Source organism: Arachis stenosperma, chromosome 4 (assembly GCF_014773155.1).
Source record: "Arachis stenosperma cultivar V10309 chromosome 4, arast.V10309.gnm1.PFL2, whole genome shotgun sequence".
NCBI classification, from domain to species: domain Eukaryota; kingdom Viridiplantae; phylum Streptophyta; class Magnoliopsida; order Fabales; family Fabaceae; genus Arachis; species Arachis stenosperma.
Window position 1 is genome coordinate 121,478,891 of NC_080380.1, and position 12,909 is coordinate 121,491,799.

The following is a 12,909-nucleotide window of genomic DNA, read 5'->3' on the forward strand; positions in this document are numbered from 1 at the left end:
AGGGCGTTAGTGACAGACGCAAAAGAATCAATGGATTCTATTCCGGCCTGAACGAGAACCGACAGATGATTAGCCTATGCTGTGACAGAGCATCAGGGACGTATTTTCACTGAGAGGATGGGAGGTAGCTGCTGACAACAGTGAAACCCTACACGAGCTTGCCATGGAAAGGAGTAAGAAGGATTGGATGAAGGCAGTAGGAAAGCAGAGAGACGGAAGGGAAGGCATCTTCATACGCTTGTCTGAAGCTCTTACACCAATGATATACATAAGTATCTCTATCTTTATCTTTATGCTTTATTCGTTCATCACTATACCCATTTGAGTCTGCCTGACTGAGATCTACAAGATGACCATAGCTTGCTTCATACCACCAATCTCCGTGGGATCGACCCTTACTCGCGTAAGGTTTATTACTTGGACGACCCAGTGCACTTGCTGGTTAGTTGTGCGAAGTTGTGTTTATGCCATGGTATTGAGCACCAAGTCTTTGGAGCCATTACTAGGGATTGTTTATGTTTTGAAAAGTATTGATCACAATTTCGTGCACCAATGATCATGAGAAGTCACAAAAACAATTGAAAAAGCAAAAACAGAATGAAAAAAGGAAGAAAAACAGCACACCCTGGAGGAGGAACTTACTGGCGTTTAAACGCCAGTAAGGCTAGCAGGTGGGCGTTTAACGCCCAGTCTGGCACCATTCTGGGCGTTTAACGCCAGAAAAGGGCACCAGACTGGCGTTAAACGCCAGAAAAGGGCAAGAACCTGGCGTTAAACGCCAGAAATGGGCACCAGCCCGGCGTTTAACGCCAGAATTGGCTCAAAACGTGATTTTGCATGCCATTTGGTGCAGGGATGACTTTTCCTTGACACCTCAGGATCTGTGGACCCCACAGGATCCCCACCAACCCCACCACTCTCTCTCTTCTTCACCCATTCACCAATCACCTCAACACTTCTTCCCCAAAAACCCTTCACCTATCAAATCCCATCTTTCTCTTCACCACTCACATCCATCCTTCATAAAACCCCACCTACCTCACCCTTCAAATTCAAACCACTTTCCCTCCCAAACCCACCCATACATGACCGAATCATGAACCCCCCTCCCCTATATATACCCTTCTTCACCTCTTCATTTTCACACAACCTAAACACCACGTCTCCCCCTCTTTGGCCGAACACAAAGCCATTCCCTTCTTCCTCATTTCTTCTTCTTCTACTCTCTTCTTTCTTCTTTTGCTCGAGGACGAGCAAACCTTTTAAGTTTGGTGTGGTAAAAGCATTGCTTTTTGTTTTTCCATAACCATTTATGGCATCCAAGGCCGGAGAAATCTCTAGAAAGAGGAAAGGGAAGGCAAAAGCTTTCACCTCCGAGTCATGGGAGATGGAGAGATTCATCTCAAGGGTGCATCAAGACCATTTCTATGAAGTTGTGGCCTTGAAGAAGGTGATCCCCGAGATCCCTTTCAAACTCAAAAAGGGTCAACTTGGATCAAAGGTTGGACCAAGTCCTCACAGACATTTGTGAAGAGGGCGCTCAATGGAAGAGAGATTCAAGAGGGAAGCCGGTTCAATTGAGAAGGCATGACCTCAAACCCGTGGCTAGAGGATGGTTGGAGTTTATCCAACGCTCAATCATTCCCACTAGCAACCGGTCTGAAGTTACTCTAGACCGGGCCATCATGATTCATAGCATCATGATTGGAGAAGAAGTGGAAGTTCATGAGGTTATAGCCCAAGAACTTTATAAGGTGGCAGACAAGTCCTCTACCTTAGCAAGGTTAGCCTTTCCTCACCTCATTTGTCACCTCTGTTATTCAGTTGGAGTTGACATAGAGGGAGACATCCCCATTGATGAGGACAAGCCCATCACTAAGAAGAGGATGGAGCAAACAAGAGACCCCTCTCATCATGAAATCCCTGAGATGCCTCAAGGGATGCACTTTCCTCCACAAGATTATTGGGAGCAACTGAACACCTCCCTAGGAGAATTGAGTTCCAACATGGGACAACTAAGGGTGGAGCACCAAGAACATTCCATCCTCCTCCATGAAATTAGAGAAGATCAAAGAATCATGAGAGAGGAGCAACAAAGACAAGGAAGAGACATTGAGGAGCTCAAGCACTCCATAAGACCTTCAAGAGGAAGAACAAGCCGCCATCACTAAGGTGGACCCGTTCTTTAATCTCCTTGTTCTTTATTTTCTTGTTTTTCGAATTTTAGTGCTTATGTTTATCTATGTTTGTGTCTTATGATCATTAGTGTCTTAGTGTCTATGCCTTAAAGTTATGAATGTCCTATGAATCCATCACCTTTCTTAAATAAACAATGTTCTTAATTGAAAAAAAGATAAGAATTGCATGAATTTTGAATTTTATAACAGTTTAATTATTTTGATGTGGTGGCAACACTTTTGTTTTCTGAATGTATGCTTAAACAGTGCATATGTCTTTTGAATTTGTGGTTCATGAATGTTGGCTCTTGAAAGAATGATGAAAAAGGAGACATGTTACTGAGGATCTGAAAAATCATAAAAATGATTCTTGAAGCAATAAAAAGCAGTGAATACAAAAAAAAAGGAGAAAAACGAAAAAAAAACGAAAAAAAAGGAGAAAGAGAAAAAGAAAGAAAAAGAAAGAAATAAAGTTGTGATCCAAGGCAAAAAGAGTGTGCTTAAGAACCTTGGACACCTCTAATTGGGGACTCTAGCAAAGCTGAGTCACAATCTGAAAGGGTTCACCCAATTATGTGTCTGTGGCATGTATGTATCCGGTGGTAATACTGGAAGACAGAGTGCTTTGGGCCACGGCCAAGACTCATAAAGTAGCTGTGTTCAAGAATCATCATACTTAACTAGGAGAATCAATAACACTATCTGGATTCTGAGTTCCTAAAGAAGCCAATCATTCTGAATTTCAAAGGATAGAGTGAGATGCCAAAACTGTTCAGAGGCAAAAAGCTAAAGCCCCGCTCATCTAATTAATACTGATCTTCATAGATGTTTTTGGAATTCATTGCATATTCTCTTCTTTTTATCTTATTTGATTTTCAGTTGCTTGGGGACAAGCAACAATTTAAGTTTGGTGTTGTGATGAGCGGATAATTTGTACGCTTTTTGGCATTGTTTTTAGTATGTTTTTAGTATGATCTAGTTAGTTTTTAGTATATTTTTATTAGTTTTTAGTTAAAATTCACTTTTCTAGATTTTACTATGAGTTTGTGTGTTTTTCTGTGATTTCAGGTATTTTCTGGCTGAAATTGAGGGACCTGAGCAAAAATCTGATCCAGAGACTGAAAAGGACTGCAGATGCTGTTGGATTCTGACCTCCCTGCACTCGAAGTGGATTTTCTGGAGCTACAGAAGCCCAATTGGCGCGCTCTCAACGGCGTTGGAAAGTAGACATCCTGGGATTTCCAGCAATATATGATAGTCTATACTTTGCCCAAGATTTGATGGCCCAAACCGGCGTTCAAAGTCACCCTCAGAATTCCCAGCGTTAAACGCCGGAACTGGCACCAAAATGGGAGTTAAACGCCCAAACTGGCACAAAAGCTGGCGTTTAACTCCAAGAAGAGTCTCTACACGAAAAATGCTTCATTGCTCAGCCCAAGCACACACCAAGTGGGCCCGGAAGTGGATTTTTATGTCATTTACTCATCTCTGTACACCCTAGGCTACTAGTTCTCTATATATAGGACCTTTTACTATTGTAAAAAAAATCTTCTGATCTTGGGAATGTTTTGTTCTTTAGATCTTTTGATCACTTTGGGAGGCTGGCCTCACGGCCATGCCTAGACCTTGTTCTTATGTATTTTCAACGGTGGAGTTTCTACACACCATAGATTAAGGTGTGGAGCTCTGCTGTACCTCGAGTATTAATGCAATTACTATTGTTCTTCTATTCAATTCCGCTTGTTCTTTGTCCAAGATATCACTTGCTCTTCAACTTGATGAATGTGATGATCCGTGACACTCATCATCATTCTCACCTATGAACAAAGTGACTGACAACCACTTTTGTTCTACAAGCAAACAAGGCTCTAGTGTTTATCTCTTAGATTCCTGATGCACGATGCATGGTTGATCGCCTAACAACCGAGTGCTCGCCTGACAACCGAGCCAGCCATTCCGTGAGATCAGAGTCTTCGTGGTATAGGCAAGAACTGATGGCGGCATTCAAGAGAATCCGGAAGGTCTAACCTTGTCTGTGGTATTCTGAGTAGGATTCAATGATTGAATGACTGTGACGTGCTTCAAACTCCTAGCAGGCGGGGCGTTAGTGACAGACGCAAAAGAATCAATGGATTCTATTCCGGCCTGACCGAGAACCAACAGATGGATAGCCGTGCCGTGACAGGGTGCGTTGAACATTTCCACTGAGAGGATGGGAGGTAGCCACTGACAACGGTGAAACCCTTGCATAAGCTTGCCATGGAAAGGAGTAAGAAGGATTGGATGAAGACAGTAGGAAAGCAGAGAGACGGAAGGGAAAGCATCTTCATACGCTTATCTGAAGCTCTCACCAATGATATACATAAGTATCTCTATCTTTATCTTTATGTTTTATTCATCATCTATACCCATTTGAGTCTGCCTGACTAAGATTTACAAGGTGACCATAGCTTGCTTCATACCAACAATCTCCGTGGGATCGACCCTTACTCGCGTAAGGTTTATTACTTGGACGACCCAGTGCACTTGCTGGTTAGTTGTGCGAAGTTGTAGTGATCACGATTTCGCGCACCAGGCCACTTTGAGTTTCATGAATGAAATAAGGTCTTCATTAGAAATTTGGAGGCACAAGTGGGCCAGCTGAGTAAGAGATTCATTGAAGCTCCTCCTAGTACTCTTCCAAGCAATACAGAAGAGAATCCAAAGAGAGAGTGCAAGGCCATTACCTTGCTTGGTGTGGCCGAACCCATAGAGGAGGAGGAGGACATGAATCCTAGTGAGGAAGACCTCCTGGGACGTTCAATGACCAATAAGGAGTCTCCCCTTGAGGAACTAGAGGAATCTGAGGCTCATATGGAGACCATAGAGATTCCATTGAACCTCCTTTTACCATTCATGAGCTCTAATAACTATTCATCTTCTGAAGAAGATGAAGACATTGTTGAAGAGTAAGTTGCTCAATATTCAGGAGCAATCATGAAGCTGAATGCCAAATTATTTGGTAATGAGACTTGGGAGGATGAACCTCCATTGCTCATCAAGGAACTAAATGCCTTGGTTCAACAAACTCTACCTCAAAAGAAACAGGATCCTGATAAATTCTTAATACCCTACACTATAGGCACCATGACCTTTGAGAAGGCTCTGTGTGACCTTGGGTCAGGGGTAAACTTAATGCCACTCTCTGTAATGGAGAAACTGGGAATCTTTGAGGTACAGGCTGCCAAATTCTCATTAGAGATGGCAGACAAATCCATAAAAAGGGCTTATGGACAAGTAGAGGACGTGTTGGTAAAGGTTAAAGGCCTTTACATCCCTGCAGATTTCATAATCCTAGACACTGGGAAGGATGAGGATGAATCCATCATCCTTGGAAGACCCTTCCTAGCCACAGCAAAAGCTGTGATTGATGTGGACAGAGGAGAGTTGATCCTTCAACTGAATAAAGACAACCTTGTGTTTAAAACTCAAGGATCTCCTTCTGTAACCATGGAGAGGAAGCATGAAAAGCTTCTCTCACTGCAGAGTCAACCAAAGCCCCCACATCCAAACTCTAAGTTTGGTGTTGGGAGGGCCCAACAATGCTCTGAACATCTGTGAGGCTCCATGAGAGCTCACTGTCAAGCTATTGACATTAAAGAAGCACTTGTTGGGAGGCAACCCAATGTTATTTAATGATATCTATTTATTTTCCATTGTTATTTTATGTTTTCTGTAGGTTGATGATCATGTGAAGTCACAAAAATTACTGAAAAATAAAAAAAGAATGAAAAACAGAATGAAAAATAGCTCACCCTGGAGGAAGAGCTTACTGGCATTTAAACGCCAGTAAGGCTAGCAGAATAGGCGTTAAACGCCCAGTCTGGCACCATTCTGGGCGTTTAACGCCAAGAATGGGCAGCAAACTAGCGTTTAACGCCAGAATAGAACATGGAAGTGGCGTTTAACTCCAAGAATACGCAGCAAACTGGCGTTAAACGCTAGAAACAGGCTACCTCTGAGCGTTTAACGCCAGAATAGGCAGCAAACTGGCGTTAAACGCCAGAAACAAGCTACCTCTGGGTGTTTAACGCCAAAACCAAGTAGCAAGCTGGCGTTTAACGCCAGACATGCATGCTAATGGCGTTTTACACGCCTAATTGGAGCAGGGATGTCAAGTCCTTGGCCCCACTGGATCTGTGGACCCCACAGGATCCCCACCTACCTCACCTCTTTTTTTTTCCTCTTCACACCTTTTCATAAACCTCTTCCCCAAATACCCTTCACCAATCACCTCCATACCTCTTCCCCAAAAAGCCCTTGACCACTCACATCCATCCACTCTTCCCCATAAACCCCACCTACCTCCAAAATTCAAATTCTTTTCCCTCCCATACCCAACCCTAAATGGCCGAACCCTACACCCACCCCACTCCTATATAAACCTCTCATCCCCTCTTCATTTTCACACAACACAAACCTGTCTTCTCCCCCTTGGCCGAAAACACACCTCTCTCCCTCCATCTCCTCTGTTTTCTTCTTCTTCTACTATTTCTCTTCTTCTTTTGCTCGGGGACGAACGAGCAAAGATTTTAAGGTTGGTGTGGTAAAAGCATAGCTTTTTTGTTTTTCCATAACCATTAATGGCACCTAAGGCTAGAGAAACCTCAAGAAAGAGGAAAGGGAAGGCAATTGCTTCCACCTCTGAGTCATGGGAGATGGAGAGATTCATCTCAAAGGTCCATCAAGACCACTTTTATGAAGTTGTGGCCAAGAAGAAAGTGATCCCTGAGGTTCCTTTCAAGCTAAAAAAGAATGAGTATCCGGAGATCCGACATGAGATTAGAAGAAGAGGATGGGAAGTTCTCTCTAATCCTATTCAACAAGTCGGGATCTTAATGGTTTAAGAGTTCTATGCAAATGCATGGATCACTAGAAACCATGATCAAAGTATGAACCCGAATCCAAAGAATTGGCTTACCATGGTTCGGGAGAAATACTTAGATTTCAGCCCAAAAATGTAAGGTTGGCGTTCAACTTGCCAAGGATGCAAGAAAACGCACGCCCCTACACTAGAAGGGTCAACTTTGATCAAAGGTTGGACCAAGTCCTTATAGACATATGTGTGGAAGGAGCTCAATGGAAAGTTGACTCAAGAGGCAAGCCGGTTCAATTGAGAAGACCGGACCTTAAGCCTGTGGCTAGAGGATGTTGGAGTTCATCCAACGGTCAATCATTCCTACTAGCAACCGGTCTAAAGTTACTGTAGACTGGGCCATCATGATCCATAGTATCATGATTGGGGAGGAAGTAGAAGTTCATGAGATTATACCTCAAGAACTCTACAAGGTGGCTGACAAGCCTTCCACTTTGGCAAGGTTAGCCTTTCCTCACCTCATTTGCCACCTATGCAATTCGGCTGGGATTGACATAGAGGGAAACATCTTCATTGATGAAGACAAGCCCATCACTAAGAAGATGATGGAGCAAACAAGAGATCATGGGCCTCAACAAGAACATGAGGAGATTCCTCACCATGAAATCCATGAGATACCTCAAGGAATGCACTTTTCTCCACAAAACTATTGGGAGCAAATCAACACCTCCCTAGGAGAATTAAGTTCCAACATGGGACAACTAACGATGGAGCACCAAGAGCATTCCATCATCCTCCATGAGATTATAGAAGATTAAAGAGCTATGAGGAAGGAACAACAAAGACAAGGAAGAGACATAGAGGAGCTCATGAACACCATTGGTTCTTCAAGAGGAAGAAGACGCCACCCTCACTAAGGTGGACCCGTTCCTTAATCTCCTTGTCTATTTATTTTTTTGTTTTTATTCTCTATGCTTTATGTTTATGTTTATGTCTTTACTATATGATCATTAGTATTTAAGTGTCTATGCCTTAAAGTTATGAATGTCCTATGAATCCATCACCTTTTTTAAATGAAAAAATGTTTTAATTACAAAAGAACAAGAAGTACATGATTTCGAATTCATCCTTGAAATTAGCTTAATTATTTGTTGTGGTGACAATACTTTTTGTTTTCTGAATGAATGCTTGAACTGTGCATATGTCTTTTGAATTTGTTGTTTATGAATGTTAAATATGTTGGCTCTTGAAGAATGATGAAAAATGAGAAATGTTATTTGATAATCTAAAAAATCATAAAATTGATTCATGAAGTAAGAAAAAGCAGTGAATACAAAAGCTTGCGAAAAAAAAGAAAAAAATGGCGAAAAAAAAGAGAAAGAAAAAGAAAAAGCAAGTAGAAAAAGCCAAAAGCTCTTTAAACCAAAAGGCAAGAGCAAAAAGCAAGTAGCCCTTAAAACCAAAAGGCAAGGGTAATAAAAAGGATCCAAGGATTTGAGCATCAGTGGATAGGAGGGCCTAAAGGAATAAAATCCTGGCCTAAGCGGCTAAACCAAGCTGTCCCTAACCATGTGCTTGTGGCGTGAAAGTGTCAAGTGAAAAGCTTGAGACTGAGCGGTTAAAATCGTGATCCAAAGCAAAAAGAGTGTGCTTAAGAACCCTGGACACCTCTAATTGGGGACTCTAGCAAAGCTGAGTCACAATCTGAAAAGGTTCACCCAGTTATGTGTCTGTGGCATGTATGTATTCGGTGGTAATACTGGAAAACAGAGTGCTTTGGGCCACGGCCAAGACTCATAAAGTAGCTGTGTTCAAGAATCAACATAATGAACTAAGAGAATCAATAACACTATCTGAATTCTAAGTTCCTATAGATGCTAATCATTTTGAACTTCAAAGGATAAATTGAGATGCCAAAACTATTCAAGAGGCAAAAAGCTACTAGTCCCGCTCATCTGATTGGAGCTAAGTTTCATTGATAGTTTGGAGTTTATAGTATATTCTCTTCTTTTTATCCTTTTTGATTTTCAGTTGCTTGGGGACAAGCAACAATTTAAGTTTGGTGTTGTGATGAGCGGATAATTTATACGCTTTTGGCATTGTTTTTAGTATGTTTTTAGTATGATTTAGTTAGTTTTTATTATATTTTTATTAGTTTTTAATTAAAAATCACATTTCTGGACTTTACTATGAGTTTGTGTGTTTTTCTGTGATTTCAGGTAATTTATGGCTGAAATTGAGGGACATGAGCAAAAATCTGATTCAGAGGCTGACAAAGGACTGCTGATGCTGTTGGATTCTGACCTCCCTGCACTCGAAATGGATTTTCTGGAGCTACAGAACTCCAAATAGCGCGCTCTCAATTGCGTTGAAAAGTAGACATCCAGCGCTTTCTAGCAATATATAATAGTCCATAATTTGTCCAAGTTTAGACAACGCAAACTGGCGTTCAACGCCAGCTCTCTGCCCAATTCTGGAGTCAAACGCCAGAAACAGGTTGCAAAGCATAGTTAAACGCCCAAACTGGCACCAAAGCTGGCGTTTAACTCCAAGAAAAGTCTCTACATATTTAAAGCTCAAATCTCAACCCAAGCACATACCAAGTGGGCCCCGGAAGTGGATTTCTGCATCATTTACTTATTTCTGTAACCCTAGTAACTAGTTTAGTATAAATAGAACTTTTTACTATCATGTTAGGGGGTCCAGGAGGCGAATATTTTGATCTTTGATCAGTTTTGTGTTGTCTTTGACCTTCATGGGGGCTGGCCATTCGGCCATGCTTGGACCATTATCACTTATGTATTTTCAACGGTAGAGTTTCTACACACCATAGATTAAGGTGTGGAGCTCTGCTGTACCTCGAGTATTAATGCAATTACTACTATTTTCCATTCAATTAAGCTTATTCTTGTTCTAAGATATTCATTCGCACACAAGAACCTGATGAATGTGATGATTATGTGACGCTCATCATCATTCTCACTTATGAACGCGTGCCTGACAACCACCTCCGTTCTACATGCGAACAAGGCTTGAATGTGTATCTCTTGGATTCCTTAACCAGAATCTTCATTGTATAAGCTAGCATCATTGGCGGCCATTCTTGAGAATCCGGAAAGTCGAAACCTTGTCTGTGGTATTCTGAGTAGGATTCAGGGATTGAATGACTGTGACGAGCTTCAAACTCGCGAGTGTTTGGCGTAGTGACAGACGCAAAAGAATCACTGGATTCTATTATAACATGATCGAGAACCGACAGATGATTAGCCGTGCTGTGGCAGAGCATTTGGACCATTTTCACTGAGAAGACGGGATGTAGCCACTGACAACGGTGATGCCCAACATATAGCTTGCCATGGAAAGGAGTAAGAAGGATTGGATGAAGACAGTAGGAAAGCAGAGAAACAGAAGGGACAAAGTATCTCCATACGCTTATCTGAAATTCTCACCAATGAATTACATAAGTACCTCTATCTTTATTTTATATTTTATTTCTATTTTAATCATCAAATATCCATTACCATTTGAATCCGCCTGACTGAGATTTACAAGATGACCATAGCTTGCTTCAAGCCGACAATCTCCGTGGGATCGACCCTTACTCATGTAAGGTTTATTACTTGGACGACCCAGTGCACTTGCTGGTTAGTTGTGCGAAGTTATGACAAAGAAACTAAGATTATGAACGTGCGTATTAAGTTTTTAGCACCGTTATCAAGGAATTGAACGATCACGATTTCGTGCACCAAAAGCCTTCCCAACAACCCTGACAAAAACAACCATAAAATAGTTCGACAGTTTGCCCCCGAGGTCCATCACAAGTTTTGACGACCTAGCCAAAAAGTTTCTTGCCAGATTCTCCATTCAAAAGAACAAAGCCAAACACGCCCCGAGCCTGTTAGGGATCAAGCAGGGAGAACGGGAAAGTCTTCGCAACTACATGGAAAGATTCAATAAAGCATGTCTGGACATAGAAAGTCTGCCAACAGAAGCAGCTATCATGGGTCTCATCAATGGCCTAAGAGAAGGACCCTTTAGCCACTCCATATCAAAAAAGCATCCAACATCCTTGAACGAGGTACAAGAACGAGCAGAAAAATACATTAACATGGAGGAAAACTCACGACTAGGAGAGACCTCTAAATCTGGATTCTCCTACCCATCTAGGGACAAGGACAAAGAGTCCAAGAAGAAAAAAGATCAACCCAGTGGGAAGTCGAGAAAATACCACAATTACACACCTCTTCAGGTGTCCCTCGTAGACGTTTACCGCGAAATATGCAACACTGAGAAGATCCCTCCACCTCGCCCAATCAAAAGCAAAAAAGGAGGAGGAAATCGGACAGAGTACTATGAGTACCATCGAATTTATGGATATCCCATTAATGAATGCTTCGACCTGAAGAATGTTATGGAGAAGTTGGCAAGAGAGGGTCAACTAGATCGGTACTTAGCTAACAAGACCGACGAACCAAGAAAACGAAGACGGGAAGAAGAGGTCGGACGCACTGAACGACCACCTCACACTCCCGAGAGATATGTTCACATGATAAACGGAGGATTCGCAGGAGGAGGAATCTCTAAGTCATCTTGGAAAAGACACCTTAAAGAAGTATATCATGTTGGGGAAGGAGAGAGGTCAATCAACCTCCCTGCAATTACCTTTACTAAAGAAGATGCAATAGGCGTCATCTCGGGACATGATGATCCCATGGTCATTACTATCATATTGGCCAATGCTAATCTTCACAGAACATTAGTAGATCAAGGAAGCTCCGCAGATATCTTGTTCAAATCTGCCTTCGACGAACTTGGCTTGCAAGAAAAAGAGCGCAGAGCATATCCGAATAGCTTATTCGGGCTAGGAGATACCTCAATCCAACCACTTGGATACATCTCGATACATACCACCTTCGGAAAGAGAACCCGGTCAAGGACACTCAACATAGACTACATAGTAGTCGACATGAGTTCAGCCTACAACGCCCTAATAGGTCGGACAACATTGAATCAGCTCGCTGTAGTAGTTTCAACTCCACACCTGTGTATGAAGTTCCCAACTTCAGAAGGGATCGCAACAATAAAAGGAGACCGAAAAATTGCGCGACGCTGTTACAATGAAAGTTTGAACTTCAAAGGCAACCCCAAAGGAGAGGAAATCAACACCATTGAACTCGGGGGAATTCGAGATCGCAAAGAATTCCGCCCACAACCTGAAGGAGAGATGGAAGAGGTCCAAATCGGTGATGAACAGGACAAAACAACAAATATTGGAGGAACCTTAAAAAGAGACCTAAAGAAGTCTCTGATACAATTCCTAAAGGAGAATGTTGATCTCTTTGCATGGAAGGTTGCAGACATGCCCGGCATAGATCCCAAACTTATGTGCCATAAACTGGCGGTATACCCAGGATTTTGGCCAGTGCAACAGAAGCGTACGAAGCTCGGGCCAGAAAAGTCCCAAGCTGTGGAAGAGCAGGTGCAAGCCTTACTGGAGGCGGGATTCATAAGAGAAGTTAATTATCCACTATGGCTAGCCAATGTTGTCTTGGTAAAAAAGTCAAATGGGAATTGGAGAATGTGCACTGACTACACCGACCTCAATAAAGCTTGCCAAAAAGATCCCTACCCACTACCAAGTATAGACGCTCTCGTGGATGCCTCCTTGGGATACAAGTACCTCTCCTTCATGGATGCTTATTCAGGATACAACCAAATCCTGATGTATCCACCCGACTAGGAAAAGACTTCGTTCATAACCCCCAAAGCAAATTACTGTTATATCGTCATGCCGTTCGGACTCAAGAACGCAGGAGCTACCTACCAAAGATTAATGAATAAAGTCTTCACAGAACACATCGGGAAACTGATGGAGGT